This window comes from Callithrix jacchus, chromosome X (genome assembly GCF_049354715.1).
Source record: "Callithrix jacchus isolate 240 chromosome X, calJac240_pri, whole genome shotgun sequence".
NCBI lineage: Eukaryota > Metazoa > Chordata > Mammalia > Primates > Cebidae > Callithrix > Callithrix jacchus.
This window is the reverse complement of record NC_133524.1, coordinates 52,080,212-52,100,431: the sequence shown is the minus strand read 5'-3', so window position 1 is coordinate 52,100,431 and position 20,220 is coordinate 52,080,212. Positions and strand designations below refer to the sequence as shown.

The 20,220-nt window shown below is 40.6% G+C and overlaps 1 protein-coding gene across 1 annotated transcript in view; it reads right to left on the bottom strand.

The window, feature by feature from the left end:
• Nucleotides 1-19,933, bottom strand: part of LOC118150654 (melanoma-associated antigen D1) — a 98,451-nt gene extending 78,518 nt beyond the window's left edge. Inside the window, exon 1 of the mRNA XM_078363257.1 lies at nucleotides 19,892-19,933. The gene's annotated coding sequence lies outside the window, so the exon portion shown is untranslated. The remainder of the gene's footprint in view (nucleotides 1-19,891) is intronic.
• Nucleotides 19,934-20,220: the final 287 nt, after the last annotated feature.

Sequence of the window (20,220 nt, the reverse complement as noted above, 5' to 3'; positions counted from 1 at the left end):
CTAGGAGAAACAGGAAGTTGCTAAAATCTCCATGGTGAAGCACATCTGGGGTCACTAACAATAATGTCTGTCATATTGCAATTTTGACAGATTCTAACGTCTTTTGTTGGAAGGAATCCCCATTCAAGATGAACTGATTTGTAAGAAATAGGATAAATGGGGCATCTACAAAATTTATAAAAGAGGAATATTTTGTCACCAGAACACAAATGAGCCTAAAAGAAGTTGTGGGTGCTGACAGGGTCAATAGCTGCTTTTCTGACAGTGTCAGAGACAGAATGGTCTTCAGTTTAGCAAATAATGTGTAGGTATTAAAACAAAGTGGTAGGCCCTTGCACTACATGTGGAACAATGGCCATCCCATTTTGTCAGCAATTTTGTGACTATGTGTATTTCCTGAATGAGTGTGTCAAATGAATCTCCTCGGGGAAGGGTGTCATCAATGTAATGTCATACCTCTACACCTAGAAAAAGCTCAGTACAGTTAAGATCTTGCCAGCAAAGATAGAGTACAATGGCAAAACTGTTCAGGTATCCCATAAGCAGCCAGGTAAATGTTTATTGTGTCCCTTCAGAGGTGAAGGCAAACTGAGGCTGAACGGCTGCTGAAATAGACAGTGAACAGAACAAATTAGCCAAATCTATAAAAGCGAAATATTTACCAGTCACAAACTGGATGAAGTCAGTAATGTCAACAATACTGGGTATGGGGACCTTAATGTGTGGGACCACAACATTAGCATTATGGTAATCCACCATTAGGTTCCATTCATTTGAAGTTTTAAGAACAGGCTAAGGCCAGCGCATTGGCTCCTGCCTATAATTCCAGCACTTTGGGAGGCCGAGGTGGGTGGATCACGAGGTCAGGAGATTGAGACCTTCCTGGCTGACACGGTGAAGCCCCGTCTCTACTAAAAATACAAAAAATTAGTCGGGCATGGTGGCGTGTGCCTGCAGTCCTAGCTACTCGGGAGGCTGAGGCAGGAGAATCGTTTGAACCCAGGAGGTGGAGGTTACAGTGAGCTGAGATTGCGCCACTGCACTCCAGCCTGCTCACAAAAAAAAAAAAAAACGGCCAAATTGGGTCGTTAAAGGAGAAGACATGGGGATAATCACCCTTTCACCAAATAGGCCTTGTATCAGGGGCTGCCATATTTGTAGACTATATTCTAATTTATAGTGGGCTGTATTAACCTATTTTTACTGGGGTATAGTCCTTGGGATCTCACATTGCCAAACTGATTCACATGTGCCAAATACTTAATTTTATCACTCATTACATCAGAGTACTCATACTACCCACTAGGGGATATTTTAAGGCAATGAATGGTACGAATGTGAGGAATTCAGGCAAGGCAATAATTCTGATAGTTAATGTGAGGCATATTTGTTTATCTCTTTCATGTTCAGGAACTCCCCTTAGATAATAGGAGGTACCTTGCTTAAATATAGTGGGATCCTGACATATAACCAATTTGAGCCCCAGTATTAATTAAGGTCATGAAGTTTTGCCACCCACTGCATTTCAACACCAATCAGCACCCTTTTGTTTTTTGCTCTTTTAGTAAAATCTTTCCATAAATTCTGGATTCTAATTGGGTCAAATCACAGATCTTCTTTCCTGTTTGTTTCCTTGTCCTCTCATATCTGCTGTTTTTCTTTCTTTTACAGTCATGGTGTCACTTAACAATGGAGATACATTCTGAGAAATGTAATGGGTCATTAGGTGGTTTCATCACCATCACCGCTGTGTGAATATCACAGAATGTACTTACACAAACCTAGATGATAAAGACTACTACACACCTGTGTTATACGGTATGGACTATTGCTCCTAGACTATAGTCCAGTACAGCACATTGCTATACTGAATACAATTTGTGTATCTTCGTATTTGTGTATCTGTATATCTAAACCTACCTAAACATAGAAAAGGTACAGTAAAAATATGGTATAAAAGACAAAAATATGGCCAGGCATGGTCTCTCACGCTTATAATCCCGGCACTTTGGAAGGCCAAGGCAGGTGAATCACTTGAGACCAGGAGTTCGAGACCAGCCAGGTCAACATGGCAAAACTCTGTCTCTACTAAAAACACAAAAGTTAGCCAGGCATGGTGGCGGGCACCTGTAATACTGGCTATTCAGGAGTCTGAGGCAGGAGAATTACTTGAATCTGGGAGGTAGAGGTTGCAGTAAGCGGAGATTGCACCATTGCATTCCAGCCTGGGTGACAAGTGAAACTCCGTCTCAAAAAAAAAAAGACAAAAATATGGTACACTTGTATTGTGCACTTACCATGAATGAAGCTTGTAGGACTGGAAGTTGTTCTGGGTGGGTCAGTGAATGAGTGGTGAGTGAATGTGAAGGCCTAGGACATTATTGTACACTAACGTACACTGAGGCTACATCAAAATCATGCTTTAAAAATTTCTTTCAGTGACAAATTAACCTTAGCTTACTATAACTTTTCACTTTATAAACTTTTTAAAATTTTTTTGACTCTTTTGTAATAATGCTTAGCTTTTGAAACACAAACACATTGTACAGCTATATAGAAATATTTTCTTTCTTTATATTCTTATTCTATGAGCTTATTTCTGTTTTAAAATTCATTTATTTATTTTTCTAAAAAACTAAGATACATGCAAATTAGGCTTGCCCTACACAGAGTCAGGATCACCAATATCACTGTCTTCCACCTCCACATCCTGTTCCACCGGAAGTTCTTCAGGAGCAATAATACACATGGAGCTGTCATCTCCTATAACAATGCCTTCTTCTGGAATACCTCCTGAAGGACCTGCCTGCCATTGATAGTTAACTTTTCTTTTAATAAGTAGAAAGATTACACTCTAAAATAATAATAAAAATTGTGATATAGTAAATGCATAAACATGGTTGTTTTTTCTCTTTTTTTTTTTTTTTGAGACAGGGTCTTGCTCTGTCACCCAGGCTGGAGTGCAGTGGCACAATCTTGGCTCACTACAAGCTCTGCCTCCCAGATTCAAGCGATTCTCATGCCTCAGCCTCCAGAGTACCTGAGACTACAGGCATGTGTCATCGCACCCAGCCCATTTTTTTTTTTTAAAGATAGATTTTCACCCTGTTGGCCAGACTGGTCTCAAACTCCTAGCGTCAAGTGATCTGTCCACCTTGGCCTCTCAAAGTGGTGGGATTACAGGCATAAGCCACCACACCTAGCTGTTTTTTATCATTATCAATTATTGTGTACCAATTATTATGTACGACTATGTAACAATTATTATGTACGACTGGTAGTGCAGGCTTCTTTACACCGACATCACCATCAATACGTGAGTAACACGTTGCACTACAATGTTACAACAGCTATGACATCACCAGGTGATAGAAATTTTTCAGCTCCATTACAGTCTTATGAGACCACCATCCTCATATGTGGTCTATCATTGACCAAAACATCATAATGCTGTACATGGCTGTACTTCTTTTTTGTTGTTGCTGTTGTTACTGGGTATATTTCTGGGGGTCCCTACCCTGCTCATATTTACAAATGTCTTCCTTCAGAAAGTCGCCCGTCAACATTGTCACTGTAAGGGGCCTCCCCAAAGCCAATGGTGGTCATATAAGATTAAAGGACTAGGGGCTTTAGTTGGACTTGAATTACCCCTTTCTCCAAGCAACAGGGGTGCCACTGATGTTTTTCCCTATACTCCTGAAGATCAGGATCTTTGTTGCAACAGAAGCACAGGCAGTGGTGGTGGCAGTGGCAGTGGCAGCAGAGGCAGCAGCACCAGCACCAGCACCAGCAACAGCAACGGAGGTATTTAAGGGTCCTAGTGAGTCATTTGTGCTTAGGAGTGCAGACCACAGCAAGCCACATAACAGCTGTTTCTTTTCTCTTCTCTTGCTCTTTTTTTCACGCCCTAATGACTGCTCTCAAGAGCCGCCACCCAATGGGCAGTCAGCTGTCAGGGTCAGAGCCTAATTGAGACACATAACCAACTAGTCATAGACACGGTTGTCCTCCTGAGCCTAGCATCAGTCACAGCTTTATGTTAAGATGCAAATAGGTCTGAGCTGAGACATATGATCCAGGGCTACTTTAAGGATCCCATACTACTGTTCCTAAATGTCAATTAAATTATCTAAACTTCCAAGTTAACTAAATCTATGAAAGGTTTCTATAGGAGTCAGCAATACAACACAGCATAGCACAACTAAAAAATAAGCTAGCCTTGCAGGTTCAGTGATTATGCTTGCCATGAGAACCAATTAGTGAGCCATAGCAATTATGGAAACATACTCCCTTCCCCGCATGATGGCTCTCTCCTTATCTGAGCACCAAGCTCACTGTGCCAATTGGTCTTGCCATCCTGCAGAAGAAGGAGGGACCCCACCCAAGCTTTGATTCCAATGTTCAGACTGATAACACCTCACACACAGAGGGTATGAAAATGTTTACTACTTACTTATATAAATGATGCATTTCTAGAGAGAGCAAGGCAAGTCTCCCGAGCAAGATAGAAAAAGGAAAGGAAATTAACTTTGAGTTTTTATTGTGGTTAAAGGATGAGGCAGGAGTGAGGGTTCTTTCTTTCAGGAAGACACTTGCATGATCTGAATCTCTTGCTAGCTCCAAAGGAGGAAGCACTAGGCTTTCTAATCACGTTACCCAGTTGTGGGGCAGAAAATGAAGATGGAGAGGTGAGGCTTAAAAGATGTCAGTAGTTAAATCTTATATTTTAAAAATTAAGTGAGATTCTTTATTATTTATACTCACTAAGAAGGTTGTAATTAAAAAAAAAAAGGGAAAACAACAAGTGTTAGTAAGGATGTGGAGAAATCAGAATGCTCATACATTCCTGATAGGAATGTAAGTGGTAGAGCCATTTTGGAAAAGTTTGACAGTTCTTCAAAGAGTTAAATATAGAGTTACTGTCAATTTCACTCCTAGGTGTATACACCAGAGAAACGAGAACATATGTTAGTGCAAAAATGTATACCAAATGTATAAAATAAAAGCTCATAGCAGCATTATTCATAATAGCCAAAAAGTACAAACAACTCATCTGTCCATCTACAATCTGATAACAAATACATAAAAGGTATTCATACAATGGAATATCTTTCAGCCATAAAAAGGGACAGAAATACTGAGAAATGCAACAGCATGGATAAACTTTGAAAACATTATGCTAAGTGGAAGAAGCGAGACACAAAAGGCCACATATTGCAAGATTCTATTTATATGAAAAGTCCAGAATAGGGAAATTCAGAGAGACAGAGTATATTAGTGGTTGCCACGGGCTGAGAGAATGGGGACTTGGGGGTGACTAATAATGTATACAGGATTTCTTTTGGGAGTGATGAAAATGTTCAGGAATGAAATAGTGTTGATGGTTGCACAACTTTGTAAATATGCTTTTAAAATCACTTAATTTTATACCTTAAAATGTTCATTTTTATTTTTTGTGCATTATATATTAATTTAAAAACAGAATTACTAACAAAAAAAAGGCCGGGCACAGTGGCTCATGCCTGTAATCCCAGCACTTTGGGAGGCCCAGGTGAGTGGATTACGAGGTCAAGAGATCCAGACTATCCTGGTCAACATGGTGAAACCCCATCTCTACTAAAAATACAAAAAATTAGCTGGGCATGGTGGCACGCGCCTGTAATCCCAGCTACTCAGGAGGCTGAGGCAGGAGAATTGCCTGAACCCAGGAGGCGGAGGTTGCGATGAGCCGAGATTGCGCCATTGCACTCCAGCCTGGGTAACAAGAGCAAAACTCTGTCTCAAAAAAAAAAAGCAAGGCAGAATTTAAAAAAATATATTACCAGATAGACTGGGTGCTATAGCTCAATCCTGTAATCCCAGCACTTTGTGAGGCTGAGGCGGGAGGATCATTTGAGGTCAGGAGTTCAAGACCAGCTTGGCCAACATGGTGAAACTCCATCTCTACTAAAAATGCAAAAAATTAGCTGGGTGTGGTGGCAGGTGTTGTAATCCCAGCTACTCAGGAGACTGAGGCATGAGAATTGCTTGAATCTGGGAGGCAGAAATTGCAGTAAGCCAAGACTGTACCACTGCACTCCAGCCTGGGCAATAGAGTGAGACTCAGTCTCAAAAAAAAACAAAAACAAAAAATATTACTAGATAAACAAAAACTGGGGGAATTTGTTGTTACCAGACCTGCCTTGCAAGAAATTCTAAAAGACAGCCAGGCATGGGGGCTCACACTTGTTATCCCAGCACTTTGGGAGACTGAGGAGGGCAGATCATGAGGTCAAGACATCAAGACCAACCTGGCCAACATGGTGAAACCCCGTCTCTACTAAAAATACAAAACTTATCTGGGCATGGTGGCACGTGCCTATACTTCCAGCTACTCAGGAGGCTGAGGCAGGAGAATTGCTTAAACCTGGGAGGCGGAGGTTGTAGTGAGCTGAGTTCACACCACTGCACTCCAGCCTGGCAACAGAGCAAGACTCCGACTCAAGAAAATAAAGTAAAAAAAGAAGGAAATACTAAAAGAAGTTATTCAGACTGAAAGATGACTCCAGAGTGTACTATGAATCCACACAAAAACAAATAGCAATGGTAAAGGCCATTATGAAGATAAATATAAAAACAGGGTAACTAATATTTCTTCTCTTAACATGTTTAAAAGTCAACAGCATAAAACAATATCTATAAAATTATTCATTAGGCATAAACATAAAAATGTAATGCAACAACAAAAGAGTGATAAAATTTAATGAGCTGTTAACCCATGTAACAACACGAGTGAATCTGAAATGCATATTTTAAGTGAAAAAGAGAGTCTGAAAAGAAGACATACTGCATGATTCTATTTATGTAACATTGTTCAAAAACAAAATCATAGAGGAAAAGAATTAGTAGTTGCCAAGAGTTTAGGGAGGGAAGTAGGGTTGACCAAATGAAGTGCAGAGTGTACTTTTTAGGTTGGTGAAATTATTCTGTATGACACTGCAGTGGTACACGATGTTATCCATTTGTCAAAACCCACAGAACCTTACAGCATAAGAGTGAACCTTAATTTATGTAAATGTTTTAAATGTCAACTAGGAGGGCAAGGGATAACAGGATGGAATGCATATGGTGACAAAAATTTTAACTGATTTACAGATGTATGCTAGAACCTTCCTAAAGAGGGTAGAAAGGAAAGGTGCCACCCTAGGTAACTTTGGAAATGAGTAGAGACTATAAGAGTAAAGACAAAATAAACTACACAAGTGCTGTACTATAGCTGGTGAAGTTGTTTCTTGTGGAGTATGAATTAGTAATTCTGAAACTGCCATACATGCATACTGGAATTGAACAAACAAGTGAATGGATGGAGGGTGGTGGGAACAAGGTTTGTCACTGGAATGAGAGGTTACAGATAAGCAAGTTGGGAAGGCTAGAATAAACCATGTTCATGGTACTGGATTAGAATCAGAGTCATCAGTATAAACTCATGTTTAGCTTAAGATAAAGATGGAATATACATAAATATTTATAAATACATGTGTATACGTGATTAGTATACATATTTCCTAACTCTGTCTGCTCAGAGGCCTAGAAGCATTGACACATTGATAGCAATGAGTACACACAACACCTGGACCTTGGTGTGTAATACCATACTCTAATAAAAGAAAGGGATCTCGGAGAAATGGCTAATTCTAGGGCTGGGGCATGGAATATACAATATGAGCCTGGTGTATCTTGTGTTCCAGAAAGTAAGGAAGTACTCAAAAAAACAAAACAATGGGGGCATTTCAAGAGACACAAGAGTGAATCTAAAATTGCCCCAATAACCAAAGCTGGAGCAATTTTTTTTTTTTTTGACAGAGTCTTGCTCTGTTGCCCAGGCTGGAGTACAGTGGTGTGATCTCGGCTCACTGAAGCCTTCACCTAAAGGGTTGAAGCAATCTCCTGTCTCAGCCACCTGAGTAGCTTGGATTACAGGTGTGCGCTACCACACCTGGCTACTTTTTCTATTTTTAGTAGAGACAGAGTTTCGCCATGTTGGCCAGGATGGTCTTGAACTCCTGACCTCAAGTGATTCACCTGCCTTGGCCTCCCAAAGTGCTGGGACTACAGGCATGAGCCACCATGCCTGGCCCAAAGCTGGAACAATTTGAGCAACAAAGTTAATAATGTAAATAATGTAGTACTGGACTAGAACCCAGAGTATAAAATAAATATTCATGGGTCAATATTGATACAGATAAATGACTAGATGTGTAAATGGAGGACAGAAGTCAAATCTCTTGTAGAGAAAAATTCCAAATTCCGCCAAAAGGAGATGCATAACACCCATCCCTTAAGTTTGGACTGTACATAGTGGCTTCCCTGAAAAGAATACAGAATGGGAAGGTGAAAAAAAGTGATTTTACAGTGGAGTCACCTGGCAAACACTACCCCAGACCAGTATTCAAGATTCCTCTCCTCGCAGATAAGTCATATTCGCAGGACGTCCTCATTGTGCAATGAGAATAGTACTTTATCTCTGTGCCCTCTAAGAAACAAAATCAAAACCCATACGCTAGTCTAACCAGGATAAAAATATCAGACAAACTCAAACTGAGGGACATTCTACAACCCTGATGAATACTCCTCAAAACTATGAAGGTCATCGAAAACAAGGAAAGCCTGAGAAATTGGCATAACAAAGGGTATCCTAGAGAAATATAATGACTAAATGTAATATAATATCCTGGAGGTACTTTTTAAATTTTCTCTTTTCCATGTTTTGTGTTTTATTTATATCTCTTTTGATTTATTTAATTTGAAATGATCTTTAAGCAACTTTTAAACTAGACAAATTCTTTAATAAACACACATTTTTGTGCCTTTCCTTGCCAAAAACATACCTTGCTTTTCTTTTTATTTCTCTCTCTCTTTTTTTTTTATTTTTATTTTTTTGATATACGGTCTTGCTCTGTCACCCAGGCTGGAGGGCAGTGTCGCAACCACGGCTCACTGCAACCTTGACCTCCCAAACTCAAGTGATTCTCACAACTCAGCCTTCTGAGGAGTAGCTGGGACCACAGGTGTGTGCCACCATGCCCAGCTATTTTTTTTTCTTTTTTGTAGAGACAGGGTCTCTCTATGTTGCACAAGCTGGTCTCAAACTCCTGGTTCAAGCGACCCTCCTGCCTTGGCCTCCCAAAGTGCTAGGATTACAGGCATGAGCCACTGCTCAAGACCTCAAATTTTTGTTCATTAACAAATCTAAATATATTTAGCTTTTCTATACCATTTAAAAATAAGATGCTAAAATATATCAACTTAAGCTTATGCTTAATAATTAATGTTTAATATTTTAACTTAAATGACTTAGGCATTTTATGATTATTAATTTAATATTAACATAACTTTAAGATTTTAAACTACTGAAAAGAAGTTTTAAACTGACATGGGTACCCTCCCTCATGTCTTCTCCAGTCATCCTTAGTCTTAAGCAGCCATGTGGCACCCAGGATGTCTAAGGGAGGACAGGGCCCTAAATTTTTTAAATAAGGAAATCTGAATAACGTATGGACTTTTGTTGATAACAATATATCAATATTGGTTCATTAGTTGTGACAAATGTACATTAATAATTTAATATGTCAACAATAGCAGAAACTGAATGTGGGGTATAGAGGAACTTTCCGGACTATGCTGGTAATATTATTGTAAATCCAAAATAAAGTTTATTTTTAAAATTATACATGTGGCTTACAATATATTTCTGTAGGACCATACTGGCCTAAGCAATCTCATTCACCTCCATAGTTTCAACTTTTTCTGTGTCAATAAACATCCAATGTTTATCTTCACCCCAGATCCCCCTCTTAAACTCCAAGCAATATATCTAACTGCCAACCAGACACATCTTTGTGGTTATCCCACAAAAACATGAAAGTGGGCATAACCTCCCTGCCCCTTCTTCAATGGCACCATATCCTCTGAGTCTCCCAAGCCAGAAACAAAAACAGCATCATCCTAAATTCCTCCTTTGCTTCTATATTTAGCCATCTACATCTTACTCATTCCGTCAAATTAATACTATTTTTGTCTGTCTTCGTTTCTTTGTCCCCAGTATCCTGAAGTATAGCATCTTTGCATTTGAATTAATTTTCAAAGATGCAGTTCCTGTTTTTCTAAACAAAACCTTATCCAAGGGCACAGTAAATAAGAAATAGAACAGAGTAATTCTTGTTGGGGCACAAGCAGAGAACCCAGAAACCTGACCCTTCCTTACCCAAGTTTCTGGAAAGGCTGGAGGAGCAAAATTTGGAAAATCACAGCTCTATACCTAACTCAAAATTATCTTTATTATGTCACCCTTGACTTCCCTGAAATACTATTTATATATGAAACAGAAATGATATTACGTAACTTATACGCTTGTGTTAGACCAGAGACAGTATTCTCAAAGTATGTAATATGCTGTTAAACACGGCATATAGTAAAAATAAAAATGGGGACAACTTGTAGTAACAGCGAACTAGAAACACTTTCAAACATACAGAATATGTTACCTTGCTCAATGGGAACTTTCAGTTCTAATTCAGTGACCTTTCAAGAGTGATAATCTGATCATGACATCCTCCCCCCCCCACTTTAAACCCCTCTCCACTGAGTTCCAGCCTATTAGCATAAAAAAGGCCATCCCGCCAGGCATGGAGGCTCACGCCTGTAATCCCAGCACTTTGGGAGGCCGAGGAGGGTGGATCACCTGAGGTCAGGAGTTCAAGACCAGCCTGACCAACATGGAGAAACTGTCTCTACTAAAAATACAAAATTAGCTGGGTGTGGTGGTGCATGCCTGTAATCCCAGCTACTCCTGAGGCAGGAGAATCATTTGAACCTGGGATGCGGTGGCTGCAGTGAGCTGAGATCGTGCCATTGCACTCCAGCCTGGGCAACAAAAGTGAAACTTCATCTCAAAGAAACAAAAAAAGCTGTCCATGACCTTACTGACTGCCTACCCCTCTTACCACTCTTTACCTTCTTCTATTATCTCATACCATCTTTCGATATCTAGCACAGATGTTATCTCCACCCAAAAGACTTCCTTGCTACCTGCCCCCTGCAATTAGATCACATTCCTTTGTGCTTCCACAATATCATGCTATTTATCTGTGTAATTGCTGTTTACATGTTCCTCCTTCACACAAAACTAAGAGGTCTTTGAGGGCAGGTCTTTGTCTGACTCATCTAAATATCCAGTATCTTGTTTGGGGCACAGCTGGTGTCAATCAAAAATAATCACTAGGGCAACTCCAGCACTAAATCTTCTCAGTTTCCTAAAGATCTCAGAGTCAGTCTATATATTCAGGCCTCAACTAGGAGATAACAGTCATCTGAAGCCTAGAAGTCCTAAATGGAAAGGAAGCAGGGATTTGTCCTGGGAACCCAAAACTCTCCAAGAGTTAAGTATGTTCTGTATTTTCCCCCTAGGAAGGTAGGCAAAAAGCAGGAAAGGGGCTGCTATTGTTTGGATACAGTTGTCTTCACCAAAACTCATGCTGAAACTTAATCCCCAGTGTGACAGTGTTAGAGGTGGGGCCTAGTTGGAGGTGTTTGGGTCATGGTGGCAAATCCCTCATGAATGGCTTGGTGTCGTTCCCACAAAAGTGAATGAGTTCTCATGCAATTAGTTTCTGTGAGAGTGGGTTGTTATAAGACCAGGGTGTCCCTCAAGTTTTGTCCCTTTGCACAAGGCCATGTCCCCCTGTAGCAGGAACAGCAGGGAACAAACCTCTCGAACACGGAACTGAGGAAGGAAGTGGCTTTTTTATTCAGCCAGGAGCTGCGGGGGGCTTCAGCCTCATTCACCAAGCTCCCTGAGCTGCAGCTTCTCTTCCCTTTTATAGGCTGACAATGCTAAAAGGGAAACTGAGGCAGAACTATGTCATTGTCCATTTGCTGGATGTCCAACCTTACAATCTTTTGGCTTCATTGATTTGCTAATTCATATGCAGCATGAGCAGGGACCAGCAAGGGAAGGGGGCTTACAGAGACAAGACAAAAGCAACAAGCTGTTTGTTGGCAGAGGTGTTTCCAAGAGGGAGTCTGGTCCATGGAGACATGGGGGAGTGAACCAGTGCCGGGCTCGAGCCCACAGAGATAGCATTCATTTGCAGCTCTTTCAAGGTAACAGATAGCAGAGACGCTGGGAACTAAAAAGGGAGTCATTTTCCCAGCTCTTTAGTATTTTATTTTATTTTTTTCCCTTCTTCACTCTCCTTCCCATCTGAAAGTGGGTGGAAGAGGTGAAGTTGAAGGAGGCAATGGGGTCTCCCCTCTCACCCTTTGGACCTTCCCCATGTTATGATACAGCACAAAAACCCTCACCAGAAGCTGGGCAGATGCCAACACCATGCCACTAGAACTGCCCAGCCTGCATAACCACGAGCTAAATAAACATATTTTTAAAAATAAATGTTATGATAACACTAAGCAGACTAAGGGACATTTCTTTGACAAGAAAGAGGGATTTGGCTAAGAAGGATGAGTTGTTTTTTTTTTTTTTTCTGGAAAGGTGGTACAAAGGATTATGATCTGAACATAATTTCACATGCCTGGCCCCATACTAGAAGAAAACAAATTTAAGGGATGGGGATTTGGAAAGAGGTCAAGCTTCAAAATGATGGTCAGGGCATTTTATATATGACAATGATGACCATAGTTGAGAAACAAAACTCAGGATACTGACTGCTGAAAGTCATTAACTGAACAGTCCTGCAAAGTGATAAGATGGAAGTCATTTTAAATTTCACTTTACTTAAAAGAATAGTTACCTGTGCAAGAGTAGGATTGGCATAGGTTATGAAGACACTGTAAACCTTGGACATCCAGCAAATGGACAATGACATAGTTTTAATCTCAGTTCAGTCTCTAACAGACAGTTATGTGTGTCACTTCATCTTGAAGTCAGTTTCCACCTCCATAGGGTTGTTGGCACGATTCAAGAGAATTTATGAAAACCCCTTGATACAGAGAACACAATGCATTTTCAATATCCAAATACATGCTTATATTTGTTCATGTCACAACATATACAGAAAATGATCATTTCATGGCATACTGGGTAAAATAGAAGAGGTTGCTCTTAACTAAAGTGATACATATTATAGCATAAATTTAACCATTTATAAAACGATTCCTTTCCACTTGTCCCTTTTCCTTAGCTCTACTAGACCACAGAGTAACCTCTAAATTGCCCATTACTTTAGGTTCAAGGCTAAATGGCATACCCATTCAGCTACTTTACATAGTCTAAATAACCACTTGCTCTCTGATCCCACTCAACACTTTTTTTGTCAAAATTCAGTTCTTAACATGGTCTCTTCTAGGAAGCCTTCTCTGAGCCCTTAAGATAGGTTAGAGGACCTTCCTCTATGTCTCTACTGCTACCACCAGACATTCGTCTCTCCTCCAGCAAGCACTGGCTGTTGCAATGTCTATGTCTATCTCACTCAGTTGAAAATACATTTAAGTCAATTACGTGTTCTCATTATCCAGCTAGTCATCACTATGTTTTTACTTAATTGATTAATTAATTAATGATCTGTCTTTCCTAAGACTTATCAATCCATGCTGAGGGTTGCAATCTATCTTCCCCACTATTCTCCCATCACGTCTGACATTCTCAGACTGTGTATGTTTTCCTTTCTCACCTTCTCTGACTCTCCCTTTGTTCTCTTACACTTCTTGCCTTTCAGAACTCTAGAAACATATTCTTATAATCAAGAAGACAAATAGAGGGAATGAAAAGTAGTAACCTACTCCCACTTCTCCTTGAATCTGCTGTTTCACTGCTCTCCTTCCCACCTGAAATCTTTTCTTTATGACCTCTAGAATGCCCCTTCCTAAAAAATAAGCTTGCCCACATCCTTCAGTGATTTATAGAACACCCCTTCACCTCCTGGCCACAAATGAGATGTGGTTCCCTCCTAAGCCTAGTGATTCTCTTACACTCACAGTCCCAAAATTTCCAACTGGGAAACCACAAATCTGTGTGTAACACACTATTCATGCAATATCTGTCAGATAGATAGCCTCAGGTGCAACATGCTGTAAAAGGCAACAGGAATAGTATAATGTGCAATTGGTAATAAAGAGAGATGACATGTTTTCTGGAACACCTTGGCCTTGTGTAAGAGACTGCAGTTATGGTATTAAACAGGTTGACACAAATAGCAGCCAAAGGATGAAGGGACATGAAGAACCACAATAAATATGCCACTATTTTTAATGACATATCTTGAAAATTCAGATTCTTAACACATATAGAAAAAGCAAAATAAGGCCGGGCGCGGTGGCTCAAGCCTGTAATCTCAGCACTTTGGGAGGCCGAGGCAGGTGGATCACGAGGTCAAGAGATTGAGACCATCCTGGTCAACATGGTGAAACCCCGTCTCTACTAAAAATACAAAAATTAGCTGGGCATGGTGGTGCGCACCTGTAGTCCCGGCTACTGGGAGGCTGAGGCAGGAGAATTGCTTGAACCCAGGAGGCAGAGGTTGCGGTGAGCCGAGATCGTGCCATTGCACTCCAGTCTGGGTAACAAGAGCGAAACTCCATCTCAAAAAAAAAAAAAAAGAAAGAAAAAGAAAAAGAAAAATAACAGTAAAAATAAGCAGTGAAATAAACCATGAAATAAGCATCCCCTAACTATAACTATGCTTTAATATTAATGAAATAACTAAAATATAGTGAGGTCCAAGAAGTACATTAAATACTAATTTTAATTAGAATTTGTATTATTTCATTATTAGTTTTAATATAAAAGTCAATAACATATACATACAACATTTTACATCTTCATGTCTGTGGTAATAGACTATTTTGTCAATCTTCTGAAAATTGAAAAACTTACACAATTATGTTCCCATCATAACCAACTACATACAGGCCTTTCCTTGACTTTATCAAGATCCCCCCTACTTCTTCCAGTTTCCTGACTGGAACACTCTTCATCACTCTTCTACCTTCATACCTCTTCTACTCATCCAGTATCAAGCATTACCTTCCCTTTCCAAAGCATTTTGGGATGTTCTCTCTGTGCTCCTACAGCCTGTCACCCCATTTGCCTATGCCCAGAGTATGCTCAATGCCAAAAGAGTATGAACACAGTAATCTTCACTGCTCTTCAGACACTGCCTATTTGCTCATATCCACACTAGAATGAGTCTTCTTTAAGGACAGGAGACCAGTGAGGTTTACCCTCGTATCTCCTGTGCCCAGCATAAGACCAGATACATGATAGTAAGCATTCTATAATTTTTTGCTAGATGAATGACTACATAAACAGATGAAAGCCATGTTTAGCCAATTTTCAATAAAATGCTGCAAGAGTCATTTAAATGTATTCAAAATAGCAAGAAAAAGAGCATAACAAAAGATCAGATAGCACGACTTTTAAAATTATAATCCCCTAAGTATTCCCATCTTAGTTTCTAAATACCAAAGTTCACTGAAAAATTACGTTTCCTTGTAAAATGGCTAATTTCAAAGGTGGGGCAGGGAGTGTACATGATGAGCCTAAAATATCTTATGCCAAAAAGCAAGGAAGCCAACAAGGACTAATGAGATAATGTGAAAACAAACAGAAGTTAAACAGAAGGGGCTCCTAATTTATAAAATGACATTGTTTAAGCATTTAAAAAAATGCCCAGGATAGATTGATACACTCAAAATACATAAAAATCTATGAATTCCTTATGATATTAAAGAAAACAGTGGCGGTTGCTAAGAAACCAACTCATCACTGTGAACACTGATAAATAACAAAAAGCAGCAGCAGCATTTATCTTATTATGAAATATACTTTACGAAAAAAATTGCTGATACGGAAAAAGTCTTCTTTATAAAGTAATTCCAGTTAATAATGTGGAAAGATTGAAATAATTAAATATCACTATTTTTCAACCTCTACTGAAATAATGAATTTAGGCAATTATCATCAATGGCTGCTAAAACCAATAGAAGAAAGGTTAGTAGGAAAGGCTACAATGGAGAGATCAGCCTGACAACACCTGAAATGACAAATCAATCCCAACATCGACAAAAAAAGCTAAAATTAGACATGATAAAATACAATAGAAAATAAACAGTACTGCCTAAAATGAGACTTTCTCTCAAACAATAATCAAAATTGAATCTAATCAAGCCTCTGGCTCTAAATGTCAGTAAATAGGAAACATGGGGAAGGAAAAACAAAATAAATGCCACCTCAAGGAAGCAATCATCTAAATCCAGACAATGAAACAGTCTATAGAACTAATGACGTAGTTTCTTGAATTAACCAATGATCTTTTAAAAAGGGGGACTATGCAATGGCTTTATAAGACTTAAGAGAAAAACACCCATTGGCAATAAATGGCCCTTGTTTGGATACTGACTTAACAAATCTACTGTATAACTATAACTCTAAGACAATTCACCAGGCACAGTAGCTCATGCCTGTAATCTCAGCACTCTGCAAGTCTGAGGTGGGAGGACTGCTTGAGGCTGAGAGTTTGGGACCAGCCTGGGCAACATATTCAAGAGCCCATCTCTATATAAAAAAATTTAGGCTGGCCGGGCGCAGTGGCTCACGCCTATAATCCCAGCACTTTGGGAGGCCGAGGCGGGTGGATCACGAGGTCAAGAGATCGAGACCATCCTGATCAACAAGGTGAAACCCCGTCTCTACTAAAAATACAAAAATTAGCTGGGCACGGTGGTGCACGCCTGTAGTCCCAGCTACTTGGGAGGCTGAGGCAGAATTGCTTGAACCCAGGAGGCAGAGGTTGCGGTGAGCCAAGATCGTGCCATTGCATTCCAGTCCGGGTAACAACCGGGAAACTCCGTCTCAAAAAAAAAAAAAAAATTTAGGCTGGGCATGGTGGTTCACCCGTGTAATCCCAGCATTTTGGGAGGCCAAGGTGGGCAGATCACCAGAGGTCATGAGTTAGAGACCAGCCTGACCAACATGGTGAAACCCTGTCTCTACCAAAAATACAAAATTAGCCAGGCGTGGTGGTGCATGCCTGTAACCCCAGCTACTCAGGAGGCTGAGGCAAGAGAATCGCTTGAACCCAGGAGTTGGAGGTTGCAGTGAGCTGAGATGGCACCATTGCACTCCAGTCTGGGTAACAAGAGCAAAACTCTGTCTCAAAAAAGAAAATTTTAGCTGGGTGTGGTGGGTGTGGTGGCATGTACCTGTAGTCCCAGCTACTCAGGAGGCTGAGGCACAAGGATCACTTGAGCCCAGGAGATCGAGGCTGCAGTGAGCTTTGATCATATGTCTGTACTCCAACCTAGGCAACAGAGCTAAACCCGGTCTCAATTAAAAAAAAAAAAAAAAAAAAAAAGAAAAGACAATCATGGAAATTTGAATATAGACTGAGTATTAGATGATATAAAAAATTATTATTGACTAGGTGCAGTGGCTCACACCAGTAAATCCCAGCACTTTGGGAGGCCAAGGTGGGTGGATCACCTGTGGTCCAGAGTTCGAGACCAACCTGACCAACATGGTGAATGAAACCCCATCTTTACTAAAACTACAAAAATTAGCCAAGCATGATGGCAGGCTCCTGTAATCCCAGATACTTGGGAGGTTGAGGCAGGAGAATCACTTGCCAGGAGGCAGAGGTTGCAGGGAGCCAAGATCACACCATTGCACTCCAGCCTGTGTAACAGAGCAAGACTCATCACAAAACAACAGAAAAAAAAAAAAGAAGAAATTATTTATCTTACTAAGTAAAATAATGATGTGGTGGTTACTTAATGCACCTATAAATTAGAGATACATAGTGAGTTATTTACCTGTGTGATGACATATCTGGGATGTGGGGAAAAAAACAGGTGAGGAGATGCACAGTGGGCTGAAACGAATGTGATAATATTTAAATGATACGTAATAATGATTTGAATAAACAGACATCAGCAATACTCTTTGGAAATGTTCCTAAGGGTTTTGGTGTCACAAAAGCTCTGCCTCATTGTGTATTCTTTTTTTTTTTTTTTTTTCTGAGATGGAGTTTCGCTCTTGTTGCCCAGGCTGGAGTGCAATGGCGCAATCTCGGTTCACTGCAACCTCCGCCCCTGGGTTCAAGCGATTCTCTTGCTTCAGCCTCCCGAGTAGCTGGGACTACAGGCATGCTAATTTTGTATTTTTAGTAGAGACAGGTTTCTCCATGTTGGTCAGACTGGTCTGGAACTCCCGACCTCAGGTGATCTGCCCGCCTTGGCCTCCCAAAGTGCTGAGATTACACACGTGAGCCACCGCGCCCAGCCTGTTTATTCTTTTTTTTTTTTTTTTTTTTTTTGAGACGAAGTTTCGCTCTTTTTACCCAGGCTGGAGTGCAATGGCGCGATCTCGGCTCACCGCAATCTCCGCCTCCTGGGTTCAGGCAATTCTCCTGCCTCAGCCTCCCGAGCAGCTGGGATTACAGGCATGCACCACCGTGCCCAGCTAATTTTTTGTAATTTTAGTAGAGACGGGGTTTCACCATGTTGACCAAGATGGTCTCGATCTCTTGACCTCGTGATCCACCCGCCTCGGCCTCCCAAAGTGCTGGGATTACAGGCTTGAGCCACCGCGCCTGGCCTGTTTATTCTTAAATAAAAACTATCCATGGCCTAGAAAAGAGGATCACCCCTTATTTTGGCAAGCATAACACACAGGAGGGAGTAAACTGCTTGTTCAAAGAAAACTTTGGTTAAATTCCTCTTTAGATTCTGATAGAGCCTGAAAAACTCTGATTCTCACCATAAATTTAATGATCATTTGAGTAAAGGCAATAATAAACTGTGATTATTATTTAATAACTGATGTTCTCACAAGATAAATTTGACATGGTAACAAATGTAACAGAAAAGTAATTTCATATTGCAACAAATAGATTATGTAATACTTGCAAAGCTCTGAGAAAAAGTCTTTGTCTCAAAAAATGTCAGCTTGGTGCTTAATGCTGCTATCAGAGACCAGAAAATAATTTGCATAATAAACTCAACTCATATAAAGTAATAAATTTGTGGCTGGATACCACGCCTGTCAACCATTTCTCCACTAACTTTTACAGGGGATGGGAAAGTTTACGCTCTCTGAAGCTCTGACACCTGGTTATAGGTATAATCCACTACGTTTGCCGCCCCCCCCAAAAAAATTTGGGGATTCAATCCTATGGCAACATAAAAAACAGATGCAACGAGAAGACAGAAATCTGTGCAATAGTATCTAAATGATGTGTAATTTTGTTTAGAGTTAAAAAAATAAAAGAACATAATTCGAACAAGTGCCTATGTCTCTTAGGGCTCTAAGGTTTCTGCTTCTTTCCTTCTACTTTAAAAGAACCAAAAAAGAAAAAAAAAAAAAAAAAAAAAGCCTTGACCTTGAAGTCACACCTACTTTTGCAAAGTACGTAATTCACTGGTCTCTGGAGGAGGGGAACGGGAAAGACCAAAGGCCAGCAGCGGGAGTAAAACAGGGTTTAGGAAGGGGCTTGCAAAGAGTCGCAGGCTAAAAGGATGCGGGGCAGAAGGCGGAGGTAAGAGGTAGGAGATAGGAGTGACCTGTGGTAGAGGGAATGTGATTGAGGGAATGACCCTGCCTCCAGACCGGAGAAGAGGATCTGGGATAAAGAAGAGAGGTGAAGCATGACCGAGAGTCAGGTAGATAAAAAGGACCACAAGAATCGGGAAGGGGAGTCGGATGGGACCTCCCATCTCCGGAGGAGAAGGGAGGAGACAGTGAAGCTATCAGAATCACATGCGTCAGAAGCATCCTTCCTACAACGTACGCGGGGATGAATTCTCCTTTCCACCCCATGTTGAGGCACAAAAGGAGGTCTCCCTGGAGTGTATCGGTATTTATATGTGAGAATTACCAAGACCCCTTCTTTACACTCACCTTGACGGAGAAGGCAGCGACGATGGCGTGACCGGAAGTGCTGTCCTCTTTTGTTTGGCGGAAGCTTTAGCTTCTGCAGCAGCCACCCCCTCCTTCACTTCAGGCGACTTCCTGTGCCTCTCTAGCAAGCTCTGCAATGCTCTATCTCATTGACTCCCTCACTAGATCAACACCTACATTGTGCTGTAAACGGGCTGAGAGAATCACGAACTTTTTACAAATCCTAGTTCTAGTCACGCCAGGAGCTGCAGTATCTCTGCCAAATCCATCAGGTGCAATTTGCCACCTCTCATTGATTCGCCTTAGAAATATCTCCCTTCATCTTAGTC